Consider the following 6,000-nt stretch of genomic DNA (forward strand, 5'->3'; position numbering starts at 1 on the left):
GGATGAAAGGGGAATGTTGACATGTCTTTGTATTAACACATAATCATCTGCATGTGTCTATTACATATTTTTACAAGAATGTTTATTGCAGAAAGCATGTACTCTGACTGTCACAGCAGTGGCTGAAAGCTAAGTTCGTAATGACAGACCTCTCTCAATGTGCATCTCAATATGTGCTTCCACTGAAGTCAAAGAAGAACTCTCATTGACTTCAGTGGGAGAAGAGTCAGGCTAAAGTTGAGCACTTCTAGAAAAATCCACCCTTAATGCTTCCCCGCTTCCACCTCCTTTCCTGTGAGGCACAGGAAAGCAATTTCTCTATTAGTGAGGACAAATTGGGAGGGAGGTTCTGGAACACATTTGATTTTTTTTCTCACATTAATAGTAATATTTGCACTTTGTGTTATCAAATTGCTGTACAGATATTACCTGATCATGTTCAGTGCTCCTGCATGATGTATTGGGCCTGCTTATAGACAAGTTTACTGAGCTACAGAGAGGAAGGGAGAGAGAGAGAGAGAGAGAGAGAGAGAGAGAGAGAGAGAGAGCAGCTGCTTTACTTAATAGTGCCCAAAGCAGGACTGGAGCACAGCAATAAAACCCTGATTAGGCTACAAATCAAGAAGAGGAGCCTCCATGGGTCCTCAGAAGCAGAGTCTGACCAGAATGTGGTTAGATAAGATGGTCCAAGAAAGCAGAGAATCTGAGCAGTGCCTGTATTTATGTATATTAATTGCATTTTCAGGTGGCACTAAAGTGGGAGGCATTGCAAATATGCTTGAGAACAGAGAAATGAAACAAATAGCCCTAAAGAAATTAGAAACATAGTCAGGAAGTAATAAAAATGAGACTGAATATGGAATAATACAACCTACCATCTGGAAAAATAATCTAAAATCCAGATCTATGAGAGGGAAGAAACAGGAAAGCAGTTACTCTGAGAGAAGTGGACAGTGTTAGATGTAAGATAATAGTTATCCTGTTTCCAGTAGCATCTCAATGTGCTGTACAGACATAAGAAAACATTCCTGCCCTAAGAGTTGGTTGTCTAAAATTTAACAAAAAGGACAAGGCAATTTTGAACTGCTTATGTAGAGGCAACACAATACAACATTGGTGTGACTGAACCTGGAATTTAACTTTCCCCTGCCCCCCCCCCGATACATGATTAACAGAAAGATATTGACAAACTGAAGGCAATGCAGTGATGAGCAAAAAAATTGATTTCTTTTGTTCTATTTTCATAAGGGATATAAACCCTCATCATTCAGGGTGTAAACAAACCACTAACTGGGGTGAGGAAAAAAAATTCCCCTATGGCAAGTTATTACATAATTGCCTGCTCTAACGAATTTGATGCTGGTTGCTGTCGGAGACTGAACTGGAGCAGGTGGGCCGTTTGTCTGATTCAATATAGAGATTGCTGTGTACCTGGAAGCTCACAAATGGTACAAGGCAAATTACGTACAACTAGATGAAATTTAAATAAGAAATATGACTTGAATATTGGGAAAAACTTCTTGACAGAGATATATTATGCTAAAGAACAATTCCTCAATGAGAATTTGTAGAAATACCCCTCAATGGACTCTTTCTTTTGACTTCTGTAAGCTTTGATTCGGACCCTAGAGGCAATTAAAACTGGACAAGACAAATTACTAGAAGAAGCTAAGTCCTACATTGGCAGGGAGATATGCTGGAGAGATGTTTCCCTCTGTCTGGTTTAGTTGTGTTTAAAGTGAAAATTACTTTTTCCCCTCCCATTTTTTGGTTTGTCTTAACATAGTGTTACCTAGTCTATTTTTTTCCCTTTATTATAATGCATTATGTATTCCCAAATATGTGTGTTTGAAGTAAATGTTATCACCCTTGGAATGGCATGAAACAGTACTTCTAGTTTCTGTCACTATGCTAATTGGGATCACTGAAAGTCTGAGTCTCTTGTTTCAAGTGGCAGCATGGCACAACAGCTCATCTTTCAAGCAAGTGCAAGTCTGTTCTCCATGTCAAGGAGCATATTCCACTAACAATTTGAGTTTTGCCTTTAGATAAGTTGCCTGCATAACTCCTTCACTGCACTCTGCTGTTCTCCATATAAAGGTTATGCTTAAATATAAAAGAAGGGCTGTGCTGTAAAGAACTAAAGTTAAAGCTGCAATTTCCTCAAATAATTTGCTTCCACTGAGCTTTTTTAAAGTACTGATCTTCCAAAGAGAACTGTGGGTGGGCTTTGCATGGGTGCAGAGCTCCACTCATATGGTTCTTTCCAAGACTAGTGTCTTAATTTGCACAGTGCATTGAATATAATAGTAGTCCCTATCTTCTCCCCCCTTGTCTCTCTCTTTATTCATTTTCTCCATTGTATCACCAGAGTATTCTTCCCTTTCTCTCTGTTTATTGCATCCTTCCCCACTAGTCCTTTTAGTGGCTCACCCATGTTCTCATATCTGTATCCTTTCCTCCTTTGGAGGTGTGATTGGATGGAAGATAAATTGTGCTCTCTCCAGCTACAGCAGATTTTGTCCTTAAATGCTGTTGCCATGGTTCAGTCAGGATCAGTCATCGCTCACAGTGAGACACACCCACCCACTCAGGGCAGGTAGTCAGTGCAAGAATAAAACAATGGACTAAGCCTGAGTTTTTTCACATGGCACTATTGGGCATGATTGCTCGGTCCCCAGATTACTTTGGCCTCCCTTTTTTATGCATATTAGTGGTATGTAATTAACAAATGAGGATTAGTATACAAGTTCAACTTTTGGCTGCTGCAGTGTTAGCTCATCAAGTTCCCATATCTATAAAACTTACTGTAAGAAATCATTGGAAACAAGCAATGACTCTTTGGGTTGAACTCTTTTTATTTCCCTTTCCATTTTTAGTCATCATTTCCCTCAGGGTACTCTCTCTAATTATTTCTTCAGTGATCTTGTCTCATGGGCTTTCATGAAATGTGGAAAGTTTCCTACTTACTTTTTTTTAAAAAAATTAGTTTTTCTTTCATTTTTGTGCCTGCTGTCTTGCTGTTTCATCTAGATTAAGCTAAAAATAGTTGCTTGACTTGATGTGATACTCTTTAGGATTTATGTACTCCAATTGACTTCCCCCTTAACTGTCTTTTGTTGTATAATTTAGGTCCTGGGCCAATTTGATATAATGCTAAGAGGCATCTGCAGAAGCCTATATTAAGTGCTGAGCATGTCCTTACTTTAAGAGTTTATATCTTCCAGTCCTGGCAACAATCCCTTGACTTCTCCTCTCTCTTACTTTTTAACTGATGACAGTAATACAGCATCCCATCTTTCTCATCTCACTGAAATATAAGTTCCTGTCAGCAATCTGCAAGAGCTGATCTCTGCTGAGCAAGCCCTTTATTGCTGGGGAGCTTTAGGTAGTGTAACAACATAGATTAATCATTGCAACTGTGTCCAGTATCAAGGTAATGTGGTTTAAACAAGGGAAAGAGTGGACACTTTTAAAATATGTCAGAATTTTTCTTACAACTCCCTCTTCCCTGATCTGATGGCCACTGTGTACCTCATGGCTCATGCTAACTCCTTTTGCAGTCAGTGGGAGTTGGATTGGGCCATAAGAGTGGATTGTAGCCAAACAATTCCTACCACAGCGGTGTCTACTCCACAAAATCCACCACAATTGGCACCCTTGTTGGCACACACAGCAGAAGGGCCAACAACTGAATGCACAGACAACTACAGTGGCATAGGAGCCAGAAAACAGAGCTGTAAATGGGAGTTTGGGAGAAGACTAGGATAGGTAGGCAGAGGAACAGACAGGCTAGTGAAGGGAGCATGTGGTGTTCTGGAGTGTTTTGGTGCTTGTTGGGGGTTTGTTTTGCTGTGTGGTGGTGGTGTTTTGGTTTGGTTTATATTTCTCGGACTTACAGGGTTTAGGTAGGAAGGCTATGACAGATACATAGGCAGCAGTGGTTGTGACCCAAGCAGTGGAAGACACAATGAAGATGACTGGATGTGCAAGCTGTGGCATGTACATGATCCTGGAGGGGGTACCTGAAAAGTTTCGTCTGCATGAAATGCTGCCTGATAGAGCTGATGAAAGAAAAGATCCGAGGATCGGAGATGCAAGTGGAAACTCTGGTTGAGTTTAGACGGGGGTTTGAGCAGATGATGGAGCAAAAACATGAAGAGGCTGAAGGGAAAAGTTCAGACTTGCAGATGGAAGCAGGACCAAAGAACTTTGAGGGGAGACTGCTGGGTGAGGAAAGTGGACAGTGGAGGCATGTGACTAAGAGAACCAGGCAGAGGAAAAGACAGGCTAGTGAAGGAGAAATAGAGCTCAGGAACAAGTTTGTGGAGTTGGAAAACGAAGAGGCACAGCAGGTGGTCACTGAAGGTGGGAGGGCAAGGAAGAAGAGAAGAGCAGCTAGTCCTATAGGAAGAGGGGAAGAGTCGATGGAGATAACACCAAATATGAGCCCTAGGAGGATAAAGGATGGGTTGCAGAGGATTGCAAGGCAGAATAGGAATCAAGAGAACTTGCAGCCAGAGGGAACAGGGGATAGACCAGAGGATCACACCATCACCAGGAAAAGGCAGGTCTACATGACTGGGGACTCCTTACTGAGAAGAACAGACAGGCCTGTAACCAGAGCTGATCCAGGGAACAGAAGAGTGTGCTGTCTTCCGGGTGCTAAGATACGTGATGTGGACCTGAGGCTGAAGAGGATCCTAACAGGAGCAGGAAAGAATCCACTGATTGTCCTTCATGTGGAAACAAATGATACGGCTAGATTCTCACTGGAACATATCAAGGGAGACTATGCCAGGCTGGGGAAGACACTTAAGGAAATCGAGGATCAAGTGATCCTCAGTGGGATTCTGCCTGTTCCTAGAGAAGGGCAACAAAGGTATGACAAGATCATGACGATCAACAGATGGCTCAGGCAGTGGTGCTATAAGGAGGGCTTTGGGATGTATGTCCACTGGGAGGCATTCATGGACAGAGGACTGTTCTCTCGGGATGGACTTCACCTGAGTAGGGAGGGATGGAGGCTGGCACAACTGATTAAGAGAGCTTTAAACTAGAAATTTGGGGGAGATGGTTGGGAGATGTCCAGGTAATCTCCACATCAGATTTTAAACTTGAGATGGAAGAAAACAAAGTAAGAAAGGAAACAGCCATGGGTAGGAGAATGCACGTAAGGAGGAAGGATAGTGTAGATAGGTGATACTGGCAGTAGACTGTCTTTGCCTAATTGGGTAAAGAATGTGAGCGAAGCCAAACAGCAGAAATGAAGACGTTTGTACACAAATGCAAGGAACTTAAGTAACAAAATGGAGGCGCTAGCGTTACTAGTGCAGGAAGTGATACCAGATATTATAGAGATAACATAAACATGGTGGAGTAGTAGTCATCATTGGAGTACAGGTACTGAAGAGTATGTGCTGTTTAGAAAAGACAAAAATAAAGGCAAAGGTGGTGGAGTAGCATTGTATGTCAATGATGAGGTTTAGTGTAAAGAAATAAGAAGGGATGGAATGGATAAGACAGAGTCTGTCTGAGCAAAAATCACATTGGGGTAGAAAGCTACTAGAGCCTTCTCTGGGATAGTGCTAGGGGTGTGCTACAGTACACCAGGAACTGATTTAGATATGGATAGAGACCTCTTCAATGTTTTTAATGAAGTAAATACTAATGGGAATTGTGTGATCATGAGAGACTTTAACTTCCCAGATATAGACTGGAGGACAAGTGCTAGTAATAATAATAGGGCTCAGATTTTCCTGGATGTGATAGCTGATGAATTCCTTCAAGCAGTTGTTGAACCAACAAGAGGGAATGCCATTTTAGATTTGGTTTTGGTGAGTAGTGAAGACCTCATAGAAGAAATGGTTGTAGGAGACAACCTTGGTTCGAGCAATCATGAGCTAATTCAGTTCAAACTAAATGGAAGGATAAAAATAGATCTGTGACTAGGGTTTTTGATTTCAAAAGGGCTAACTTTTTAAAAAATTAAGGAAATTA

This window comes from Gopherus evgoodei, chromosome 7 (genome assembly GCF_007399415.2).
Source record: "Gopherus evgoodei ecotype Sinaloan lineage chromosome 7, rGopEvg1_v1.p, whole genome shotgun sequence".
Taxonomy (NCBI): domain Eukaryota; kingdom Metazoa; phylum Chordata; order Testudines; family Testudinidae; genus Gopherus; species Gopherus evgoodei.